This window comes from Dermacentor silvarum, chromosome 1 (genome assembly GCF_013339745.2).
Source record: "Dermacentor silvarum isolate Dsil-2018 chromosome 1, BIME_Dsil_1.4, whole genome shotgun sequence".
Lineage (NCBI taxonomy): Eukaryota > Metazoa > Arthropoda > Arachnida > Ixodida > Ixodidae > Dermacentor > Dermacentor silvarum.
In genome coordinates, this window is record NC_051154.1 from 59,597,890 (window position 1) to 59,610,683 (window position 12,794).

Sequence of the window (12,794 nt, forward strand, 5' to 3'; positions counted from 1 at the left end):
CTCGGTGCGCATTCGATTGTGTATTTTCGTAGTTCCTCAAAGAAGCAGGCAAACGAAATTCACCAAGTGCTCTTACTGAACGACGCGGACCCTTAAATGCAATCTTGTTGCAAAATTTGTGTGAGAACAAAGTAGGGGCAAAATTGTCTTCCAGTGTGGTTAACAGAAATGTCACCGTAGTGGTTTCTCTTTATTTGCCTGAACGTCCCGAGTTCGTCAGGCCCACCGGTTTCGCTAATAATATGTCAGACGTCAGGACTGACTCGGGTTTGCTCTTACGAACAATTTTGGCGTAAGAGCTTTTTCTCGAAAACGGGAACAGTTGCCGTGCGTGGTGCCGCGCGGTAACTGCGCGCCTCTTGGTCTTTGCAGATAACGAGAGGTGCGGCTAAATACAGGCTCTATTTTTTGCTGCAGACGAGTAATTAAGCCTTTTCGACAAAAGCCCGCGAAGAAATGCCACGGGGTGCTTTCGTTTCGTCAACGCTTTATATATTACGGTATAGTATGCTAAGGGGTGGCAGCGGTGCGGTCGTGGTCCAGACAACTTTTTTCGCCAGAAAACGCAACGCAAGGGGATATCGCTCGAACAAAAGGGATTCCTTTGGTAACAAGCCGTTACCAAAGGGAACGTTTATAGGAATTTAAATTGTAACTCGCCTCCGTGTGCCAACTAGCGTGTTTAACCGAAGCTACAGGCAATGACGTCTGCGCACCAGTAATCAATAGCGCGGTACCAGTTCATCTGCTAGCAAGAGCTTGCACGAAGCCTGTACTCCAAAAGTAGCAAGCGCCGAAGAACTGGGAACTAGTGCTGAACTTGCTTATGCAGCAAATCATATCGTGGTAGGAAGGGCTGCACTCCTGTCTTACCGCTTTGAAGAATCGTATCGAAATAAATAAATAAATAAATAAATAAATAAATAAATAAATAAATAAATAAATAAATAAATAAATAAATAAATAAATAAATAAATAAATAAATAAATAAATAAATAAATAAATAAATAAATAAACCACCTTTTCTATACGGAAGCACCATGGTAGCGCCATCTCACGTGTACAACAACGTTCCGAAATTACGTGACCACATATTCTGAGCGCGTTTGAATAATTTATATAGCACGCGTCGAGACGTTCGTGACGTTATATGTCTGTTTATACATATGTATCGGTGTTTAGCACTCATCGCCGATGTTTTCTCTCGACTTTTCTCATTAATGTAAAGGTAGTTTTTTTTTTTTTACGATAAGTTCAGAGAGCTCACATGACAAAATGAGGCACATACGGATTGACCAATGGGTCACCGCTAAATAGTGTATAAAAATATAATAAGAAGGCGTCTTAAAAGTGCTTCCGTGTTCCATTGGTGTCGGAACAATATCGGCTGATTTCTTTTAGTGCAAAGGAAGAGGATACCGTTATAAACTGGGAACCTTTACGATACGGCCGGATCAGTCGTTTATACCAACTCACAGCTGATAAAAACTGTTGTACTAGAAACCCTGAGTACATGAGAAAGAAAGGAACATGTAAAAGTTTGGAGGTTATCTTATCGAAGGTGCGTATAGTCGAGTGGGAGTGCAATTCAGGGTTAAAAAATGAAATTTGGGTTACCATTACATGCCTGTCATAGCATATCAATTTCATTCTTCGGTGGTGAAGTACGTAAAGGCGACCACAGAGACGACATTCACTTGAGGCAGCGTAATAAAGTGACAAAATGCGACTATATTTTGCATACGGGGCTGCAACTGAACGAATTTGGCCGAATGCCAGTTTGTCACCACACGGCAAACCTGCATGAAATAGGCGGATATTTTTTTAAACCCTTAAGCTGCTACGTGGCATAACTTCAAGATGAAATTAAATGTAAGTATGAAGGCCACTTTCGTGCAGATAAAACAAAAGCGACTTATAGAGCGTGTTTTGCATGATCCATCTTCCGTAGTGTTCAGGTTGTTCAGTTCTTAAGTTCACACCTCTGAGCCACTCGAGGAATTATCAAAGCTTAAAACTATGAAGAAAAAAAATCATGTGTGTCCGCAACTTGTTGACAGATGTTTCTGGTACAGAGATTTCCTTATGTAGGTCTTGCGGTATCGCCGCTTAATTATGACTGTGTAGTGAAAGGGGGAAAAATCAACAGCATTACTCCTTCAGCACAGCTGTCACGGTTTCACACCAATGAAAAAATAAAGACATTGTTTTTTATTTTTTATCAGCGTTAAGATGCAAGAGTACCTGCTTGTGTCGTAGGGGCAATGCCTGGTCGCGAACGCTCCTGCATTCATTAGTGCTTTACGTTGCGTCTTGTTCTCAGTGAACATGAAATATGTTGCCTTTTGCGTTCCCTGTTGCGTTCAAACTAAGTTGTGCCGAATGTCGCGGAAGTAAAGCCAACCAGAAAAACCTTTAAGCGAATTTCACTGAATCCGTTAATGTATTGGTAATGTATTTGTATTACGTAAAGGTTCCCCCACTCTCATGGCAAAAAACTTAATATTTAAAACGCTCAGAGCACATTGAATTCCGAATGAAAGCTTCGTTATTAGACATTGGCACCATCTCGGCCTTTTTCTTACCCACGCAGTAGAAGGCAGACTGAGGCTGCATCACGGTGAATACTAATGAGCGCCGTGTTTACAAAACTTCTCTTACGTAACAGCGTTTCCCGATTGGCCAGCATTTGGGCGCTCGCTATGCTCATGATAGCGATCGGTTTGATAACAAGATGATCCGCATCTTGGAAGCTTATCGCGGACGGAGATTACGTAAGAGATGTTTTGTGAATACGGGCCAAAAACTGGTGCACCGCTTACCGAAAAGCGGCGTTGCAACTCAAGCACTGTTATTCCAACTCGCACAGCAAGCAGGCTTACAACGGTCTCGCTCATTGGCTGCGGCGTGGTACTCGCACAGTGCCCAACCTTGGCGTCCCTATCTACCTCCAGTTTTTTTGTTTGTTTTTTTCGCACGAGCTGGTCACGCTCCAGATGGCGAAGGCCACATCTTCATGCACGTCCCCTCCCCCCGAAAACGCTTGGCCTGAACGGGCTATTACTGGGTCTTTCATATCGTGACACGAGCCGCGCATTCAGCCCGAGCTGCCACCAGGCGGTGCCAAAAATACGGGCGAGCGCTCCAGATCTCTTTTTAACCCTCGAGAGTGTGCCGTGCCGTGTTGCTACGCTCGCGGCCGCAGCCTCGTTGACGCTTCACGCCACTTTTCTAGCAACGCAGCAAGCCAAGGATAAAGAGAGCAAGCCATCTTCGGTTTCACTAACATAAAACACGCATTGGTAAGTGCGTCGGCGAAGCCGAGCACCATGGAGCAGAAATATACCGGCCGCACTTTATAAACTGCCTGGAACGCAGAACGCTTTGGCAGCGCAAGAGAAGCACTCGCTACCATGCATGGTTGCGCGCGCGGCAGCAACGGAGATGCAACGCGAGCCCATGAGGTCATTCAGCATGTACGCCTCGATTTAGTAGATATGCGAGGTTTCTGGTTGTTAAACAAAAAAGATACGTGAACCATTTGCGTACCGTTGGTATAGCACGCACATTAGAAAACGTTCGTTGTTTGTTTTCATGCCTGTGTTCTTTGAGTACATTCAGACTAAAATAATTAACAAAAAGTAATCATTACGATTCTACATCCTAAAAAAGTACAAACTGCCGGCTTCTGGGCCTGTATTTAGAATCACGTTCTTACGCTACAACTGCTCGTGCAGATGCACATAAGCAGTATCAGATGCCAGCCAGTCCTAATGTTAGACGTACCATTCGCAAAGGCGGCTGGCCAACGTCAAGCAACACGTACGAAGAAAAATCTTTGTGAATTCACCACCTGAGCTGTAGAAGCCATCGAAAGGAATATTTATCGCATTCATAATTTTCTCTACAGAAAAGAGGAGTGGCGTCAACAAGACACGTGGCGCTGGACGTGAAGCGTGGCGTTGTGACCTAGCCGCGCTGGCATGCGCTCTGCAAGGAATGCGCAACCGTAGAAGCGCCGATGCGCTCGCGAACTGGCACAAACGCTTCTTGAATTTCGCGAAATCGTACGTCAGCAGGTTCAGAATCTCAGAACTGCGTTGCGTTTACTTTTCCTTCCCGCTGTGACACACCTACCGCTCCACAAGACAACCTGTGCAGAGACGGAAAATAACGAATGCTAGAGGACAATGGAGTCTCGTTCCCTGTGAGGTCACCAGAGAATGAGCCATGTCACCGCTGCGAAGCGTTTTGCTCTCGCTGTCAAAAATAAGAATACGACGCGGTCGCTGTGGAATCGGAGATATGTGAATATCGAGGAAGGGAAAATGAATTTTTTTTTGTCATTGTGCGCGAGCTTTACATCTATGAAAACGCATAGTTAATGCAGTGAACGACCGAACTTTGCTGCTCCAGATGTTTAGGAAAACATATGCCCGAAGCTAAGAAATCTGTCTGGCATGTCAGGACACAAGATACAGCTTACGATCTGTTGCACTATGACGCAGCTGGCATGTAGAGAGAATTAATGTAGAACGCATGGAAGTGAAACACCGTGTTTCTTCTTTAACCTCAATGATTTCTGCAATTCTTTAAGTTACTGTTTACACGGCTTTCGCTGCTGGTAGTGAATATTGGCGCTTCCCGTCTCGCTTTCGTAGTGTAAACTTTAACCGTCAGTCTAACAGGAAGCGGGGCAGCTTGCGTTTTGCTATCACTTAGATCGATTGGAGCACTGAATTGATGGGTCATTACGATCAGTAAATACAGCTTTGTTGACAACTTTCAGACGGCAAAGTAACTTCACATGCAAATAAAGATGATTACCACTAAAGCTATGGTGTGTTTTACTGGGCATATTGCCAAGTAAATATTTAGGGTGCTTTATTTTGGTTGCGCTAGGAAACCGCCTTTGCAAGAAGATCAAACATATTGAACCGCCAGATATATATCTCCATTTCGTGCGAAGCATGTGACAGTACGGCTGCAATATTCTGTAAGCCAAAAGGTAATAATAAAGAAATGAAATTTGTGAATAATTTCTCTGAAAATTTTGAAAGTATTTGAGATCAGAGCCTTAAGTGTACAGAAAAGTCGCATATCAGGTATAAGGATTGCTTAGATGTAAAAAGAACAAAATCACGCAGTGAAGACGCGAACACTATGTAATTTTGCCTTTAACCTGAACTCCATGCAGCAAATAACTGCTAGTATATAGCATTTGGGTGGCAAATATTCATTCCACTGGCGATGTACTTCAGGCTTGAAATGGATAACAAAAATCACCTTTGGAATTCATTGACTTCTTATCTGGTCATGGTTTTACTCATTGTGTATAGTGTCTTATTCCGCAACGTGTTAAATTAAAAATCAAATCAAATATTTTTATCACAAAAAAATCACTTACGTATTCCAAGGTCAAACAGCGTGTGTGGACACCAGCACAGGCTCAGAATGAACGTCTTATGGCAGTTGCAAGGCATTCACTATGGTCTAAGTCCATAGCTTGCACATGCACTTATGCAAACTGTATACAAAAAACACTGCGCCTGCCTTTATAGCGCTTCAAGATAAGCTCCCCTTTGAGGACATAAAGCAGGTCAGGATAACTGCTAAAGAAATACAACGCCTAAAATTTGAGAATTCACCGCGAAATTAGTAACGGACACGAACTGGCTTCCACAAAATTATAGCAGATATGGCGGCAGTTCTTCAAGATACTGCTTTACTGAAATGATCAAATGCGTCAAAGGAACAGCATTGTTCCTTCCTTGACAAGCGAGTGTTGCCACATGGGCACTGCCAAGAAAAAATGCAGAACCTAGCAAGAATAAAAAGCCGAGCGATGACCTTTAGCAAGGATTAACCCTGACTGTGATTTGAACTACTTATTTGTAGCGAAATCGATCAAGCTCGGCTATTTCACAGATGTCTGAGTAAATAAACACAGGCAACAATAACAACAACAAAACCGACTAGAGATGCTTGCAGACTATATCTATTTACGACCATTAAGCAATTACACTGTTGAAAATGCTTCCACACACCTAGGTAATGCCATGAATACAGATGTCACATTTTTCTAACGTTGGTTTAGATGGCGAAGATACCAGTATCATATATAGGTATACCACTTATTTATATTGAGGCATATTGCCTGTACTTATTAGCTGCGGCGTGTTTACATGCAAATGACATTTTGATCGTATAATGAAGACAACCGATGCTAACTCAAAGGAGAGCCGTATCTTGCTTTAACGAAACCTACTGCTCAATTTATCTCCTTTGCTACTCGAGCGAATGCTTAGCACCGAAGAAACTGTTAAGTATTTCCGAATAGTTTGCTCACACATGGGCAGCATCATCCACAACACAACAGTGTAAACACTGAATCTCTTGGACGCGCAAAAAGAGAAACCTGTATTGCATCTGCAGAAAGCACACGAAAAGAGAGTCTTGCATCGCGGTTACTCCTGTGCACGCGACATAGGCATGGCAGGCAAAAATTTTGAGCGCAGCTCGAGCAGCCCCAGACACTCCTGTCAGTGCGGCTGACAGCGTACCTCGGGTCAGCGGCGAGCGGGCACCTGCTTGCGCGCGCAGAGCACGGCCCTCACCTTGCGCTCCGTGCGAGTGATCCGAGGCAATCCAGCACATTCGACAAAGCCCACAGCACGCCGACGAAGCCGGCCTGTTCGCACGCAGCAGCGCCGGTGTTGTCCTGCGCTTTGGCCACGGGGACGGCCACACGACTTAGGCTTAGCAGAGACGGGGCACTGCGACTGCGGCTGTGCCTGCTTCCTCGCCGCTTCGAGCCAGATTTGGAGCAGCCGGGGCGGTCCCGGGATCCTCGAGAAGGGTCAGAGCGGAGGAGGGCAAAACAGAGACGACCCTCGGCTCTGCCGACTAGCGGCTATTTTCCGACGGCCTGACATCAGCCTTACGTCTAGGCCTGGAGCGGTCTATTTTAGGTGGTGCCTCACAGGCCGGGTCTTGCGTTTCATTCTGCGCGTATTTTGGGAAGCCAACAGATTTCGACTGGTTGGTCGGCAGCTCGGGCCCGCTCACGGCCGGCCACTATGGCGCGGCGGCCATTTGCCGCCACCGGCGGCGGCTGGTCAGGCACCTGCGGTGGTAACCTCCCTCGCCCACGCACTGTGTACACCCCGGTGGGGCCTCTTTCTCACCACCCCTCCGCACCTGCTGCTCCAACGACGCCGCTCGCCGCGCAGGTTTCTCCCGCCGAGCTTCCGGGCTTCTTCGATACACATCCATCGTCTGCCTTGGGAGGGATGTCTCCAAGCGCCAACCGTCGAATACGAAGCTTCCAGAGGATTTCCCAGCCGCTGTAGCACGATAGCCTCGTTCATTAGGCCTAAGGAGTATGACGCTGACGTCGCTGTTCGTGAGCGCGTGGATGCGTGCGCTCGCGTGTGCGTGCGTGCGTGCGTGCGTGTGCGTGTGCGTGTGCGTGTGTGTGTGTGTGTGTGTGTGTGTGTGTGTGTGTGTGTGTGTGTGTGTGTGTGTGTGTGTGTGTGTGTGTGTGTGTGTGTGTGTGTGTGTGTGCGCGCGTGTGTGTGTGTGTGTGTGTGTGTATGAATGTTTGTCCGGTGAACCTTACGAAAGTTCTAGTCCTCAGCATCTCTGCGCTCATACATACTTTGCCATGGCAAGAGGTTGGGGGGGGGGGGGGGGATGATCAACTTTCGGTAGTTCCTACTTATCGGAGCCGTCACTCATGCTTGTGCATAGCTCTACTGGGGCAATTGCACAGCTGATTTATTTCGTTCTTTCCTCTTTTTTTTTATTCCGATCGAGCGTCGTTTTGGGAAGAGATACACAAATTATATTATACACGACATGCGTAATTCACAGCAGAGGTCGCACAGAAAGTTAAGATACGTGCACAAATGTGTTAAGTCAAGATTTTCTCGTACTTTAGCTTTCTTGTCCGAGCTGCTACCATCTACCAAGCATGAAAATTCTTCATCGCCTAAGAATAAAATCTTACATTGATCTTGAAGATTGTGTGGTTGCCGAGGTTTTGCAAATCCCAACGGGACGGCTGCCTGTACCCTTGTACGCATCGCGACGTTGGTCTTCGATCGCGCAGGTGCAAGACGAATGAACTCGTACTGCTCCGCTTTGACCGGGGCCCCGTGGCATGAAGGTACAACCGTGACCTACCGCCTCAGTCCTGACGTAACGCTGGGCCCGTCTCTCCTGGCAGTTGAATCTGAAAGTGATTGGTGCCAGTAGTGCGAGAGTTCATTATCTTCAGTAGTGTGGCACGACCAGCACCAGTGGCTTTGTTATATTGACAGACACAGGGAGCGCAAAAAATGAAAGAATCAAAAGAAGTCATTATTTATGTCAGGTCTGATTTGAAAGGAAGCCCCAGGACCGACAAGAGAGAGAGAGAGAGCAAGGAGAGGAAAGGCAGGGAGGTCAACCAGACGAGCGTCCGGTTTGCTAGCCTACACTAAGGGTAAGGGAAAGGGGGAATAGAAATAGGAGAAGAGGGAGAGAGTGAGTACTGAGTACACGTGGGACGATGTACAGGGACACTATAAGCGGTCTCTTAAACCGGTGCATTTCAAATACTGTACTAATGCACGAATCGCTTTTTGTGCCAGTGGCGGGTGTAGCCACGGTCCGGGTATCTTTGACTCAGAGAACGGTCTTGAGTCCAGTTGGTTTAAAGTTGTCCTGAGAGAGAGGCGTTGTACGTCGTAGCCAGGACAGGTACACAATAGGTGCTCGATGGTTTCCGCGCACCTACAGGAGTCGGACATCGGGCTCTCGACCATTCCCATATGATATAAGTAAGCGTTCGTGAACGCCACTCCCAGCCACAAGCGGCACAGCAAGGTTGTTTCGCCGCGGGAAAGGCTAGATGGCAGTTGTAGCCGTAGCAAGGGGTCCAACTTATACAATCGGCAATTGAAGGCACTTGAACTCCAGAAAGCTTGTGACTTTTTGCGTGCAAGCAGACGAAGTTCCCTGGCAGTGTCCGTCCTCGCCAAAGGTATGGGACGCGTCTGGGTGTCTTGGTGGGCAGACCGGGCAGCCCTGTCAGCAATGTCGTTGCCGACGATGCCACAGTGAGCAGGAATCCACTGGAAGACTATGCTGTGCCGCCTCAGTGAGACTGATTTAGGCAGAGCATTTCTCCATAGACTTCGCAGGCACACTACTCTTGTGGCCATCAAAACACTTCGCGTACTTGGCGTGCAATTTCGTAGAAAAGTAGTACACCTCGAGTAACCATGGTCGCACAAGAGTGTGAAATGTAGGTTAAATATTCCTAACTTTCTCCCCACGCGCCTTATGCCTGCGGCAGAGGCAAGTTCTTTGGTTCTGGAACACATTGAATGAATGTACATGACTGCATCGACGGTTCTATTGACAGAGGGAATGGAACTTTATTTTATCATGCAGCGGCTTATGTCATTCGGGTTCTAATGGTGTCATGGTCTGCCAGAATTGCTGGACAACTTGATACTGTAGCGCAAAAATACCGGAAATGAAACATTAATGACGACAGACAGAGGGGAAAGAAAGAAAAGCTCTATCTGTCGCTGTTAATCTTTCCTTTCCGGTATTTTTGCGCTACAATATCATGTTGTTTAGCAAGCACTAACTCGTCCAAGAAAAGTTATTGTGCCAGAATTTACCGCGTCGTGTCCTCCATGGCATGTGAAAGGGCCATGGAGGACACTACGCGGTCAATTCATTCAAGCAGCCTTGCTGAAAATACAAGTCGCAACCTTTCTATTTTCAGACAGCAAGGTGGCCTTGCAGTTATTACAGTGCGGTTTACCTTTAGACAAGTGCATGCAGTGTACGTTATGTGCTGTTAAAAAATTACGCGTCATGGGTTTTACCATCGTTTTCTTGTGGTTACCCTTACACGTCGACGTAGCAGACAATGAGGTGGCTGGCAGTTATGCGCGCAAACTGCTGGTATTCAGGTCAACGAAGAAGGCTTCTTAGGACACAAGGAGAGCGATTTGAAACAGGTTGCCTTGGGCCACTTTCTTTCGTTGTGGTCTTCCCCGCCCCAACCTTGTGTGACTTACAACTACACAGAATAGAATGTCTTGTACTCCAATTCTTTTATTTGATATGAACTTAAAGAAGAGGTTTACTCCTTTAGTGGCACCGGCTGCTCCTCTTCGCAGGGCCAACAAAACTAGAAGCGCAAAAAACACTGACAAACACTGAATGAAATAAAATGTCATGGTTGCATCCCCACAAGTTATTGCAAGTTTCAGCGTTGCGGTGCAAGACAGGACATAGCGCGTCATCGTCGTGTGTCTTTGAGTGCCATGGGCCATGACTTGTAAGACAGTCCCGAATTTTATACAGAACGCAAAGTGTTAATAGATGGACTCGAGCGTAGTATGGCTCCGCGCACACAAGCGCCAGTGACATTTTGTACCAGCGAGGACAATGGATATTTATGAAGAAGGTGTTCCGTCTCTTCCTCAAACTCCTCCGCGATACGGAACTAGAGTGTGAATGGTGAGATGTATCGGCGGGCTAGCAGGACGAAGTGAGATGGATGGAGCGCAGCGTACAGCGTCCCAGTTGTAATACGTTCTCGTCGTTCATAGTCTTCCCTGTATTTGTTCTGAAGGGCTTCAAGCTCTACCGCACTTGATTAGTGTCACTCCACCGTAGAAATTGTTGGCAGAATTGACAAGGCTCGGTCCACCTGCAGCTAGAAACACTCCTCCTCCTCCTGAGCTTGCTAAGGGCTTATTACGATGCACGAACAGTGCATTTTTAATGCGCATGAAATGTAGGGGTAATACTGCGTGCAGAGTTAATGCACCCTTAATGCACCCTTAATGAGTACACGTCACTTTGACGTGGTGAGTTTTCATGGTTTTGTGCCGTCTCATGACAGAAAGGTGACGCAGGCGTCGCCCGAAAACTTTTAACCAATAGCGGAGGGCTAATGGCGAAAGAGGCGTGCAATCAGAAATTATTATTTTTTATTTGTTTAGTCTAATCGTGCATAATCACTGTACACATGTCATAATTCGCGCGCAGTATTTAAGGGAAAGCTAAAGTTTTACATGAAATACAAATCGCACTTGAATTGAGCTAAGTACACAGAGAAGCAGGCACAAAAAATGCAATATCACTCGTTTTGATTCGAACTATACCTTCGCTCTCGCATCCTCTCCTCAACTGTATTATAGTAGATGGGTGGCATGTCGTAGTTTTTGCTAAGGTTTTAAATGTACATTGAACTTCGCTGTGCATCTAACCGTGTAGCCTTGTTTAGTTTACATGTTGCTAGCAGTTGACGGGCTTCAGTACGCTAAGATATTTTGGTTCTTACAGAAAGTGAATTCACTACGGCTATTTCCAATCTTAGAACAAAGCTATACCTGAATATCCTACATACATCATATATATATATATATATATATATATATATATATTATCGATCATATCCTAAACGAGAGCGTCATCCATTCAAAACACCAGACAACTGAGCGTATCAGTCACCACAAGACTGTGTACCCTGCATGTGTGCGACGTCGTCCGTCCTCCTTTTTCGAACAGCTACAGACGAACGATTTTTCCGAGGTGTCCTTGCATAAAATCTAACACGGAACATTTCAAAACTGCAGCCTTATCACTTTTCTTTTCAATGTTTATTTAACAGCTGCAAGATATGTTGCAAGAAAATGTCTTCTTCCTTCACTGCACCTGCACTTTTGCTCGCCGCTTGTGTACACTTTTACGTATTCTTTTTTCTTTCTTTCATTCATATTTTTTTTTGCTCTGTCTAATATTGCAACGCGTATACTTCGATGTTGTCGTCTCACTTTGATAATCATTATTCAATTTCGCTGACCTCTTGTTTCTGTTAATCCTAAGTTCTTCGGCCGATCCTGAGTGTGATTTTTTTTTTCCATAGTACATATGTATCGCACATGTATTTCGCGTGTATGTGCCTTTATCCCTCATTCCAAACCCTAAAGGGCATTTGAGGTTTCGGAAATATTTCTTTCTACGACTTTGCTCGTTGTTTTGCGCCGTGCGTCTGTCGGCTGCTTCATCCATAGCTGACAACTGTTAGATCAATAAATTGGGTTCGAAGAGAGAAGTTTGTTTTCTCGCCTGCATTACGGCGCTCAGAAATCACCAGACGCGGTGTGACGCGCCGTTACACAACCGCGAAGGCGACATTTTACTACGGTCGACGACGGGTGTTCTTTTTGTGCGCTTTTTCTGGCAGCAGACAGCCCTCCGGCGGCTTGGAATGCGTCCAGTGGAATGCCTGCGCTCCCGCCCTTGTCGTTCCCCTTGCGTCTGTTTTTTTAGTCGCGTAACAGTTCATCACGAAGACCTCAAGAAAGCGTCTGCTGCGCAATACCGACAATTTGGGGAAGAAAACGCCCCACTTTGTCGGTTCTGCGGCACTGGGGTTGCGCCGAGTAAACTAAGAAGCATGGCTTGGTGCACGTCCCGATAATATATTTGAGCGCGTAGTTAAATGCGCCGCATTATTACGCTCGGGAATCGCATGCAGAGGATTTGATGATGCCGTCTTCAGGGCGATGTCTGCAGGCCTAAGTTAAGCTAGAAGTAAGCTCTTACTCTGTGAATGCCGATCAATATAACCGGACAGCGCTTTTTTCTGCCTCGCACTGAAGGCAAAGGCTGAAGCATGGAAAAGCCGTTCATTCAAGAAACTCACCTTAGCGTAACATCATTTTCTTGACATCCGGATCTTGACGGTAAAAACCATCACATTCTTGACAGATATA

General features: G+C 46.1%; 1 protein-coding gene across 1 annotated transcript in view; it reads right to left on the bottom strand.

Moving 5' to 3' along the window:
- LOC119464051 (obscurin-like) overlaps positions 1-6,859 on the bottom strand; it is a 201,139-nt gene extending 194,280 nt beyond the window's left edge. The window contains 1 exon segment of the mRNA XM_037724875.2: positions 6,618-6,859. The gene's annotated coding sequence lies outside the window, so the exon portion shown is untranslated.
- Positions 6,860-12,794: the final 5,935 nt, after the last annotated feature.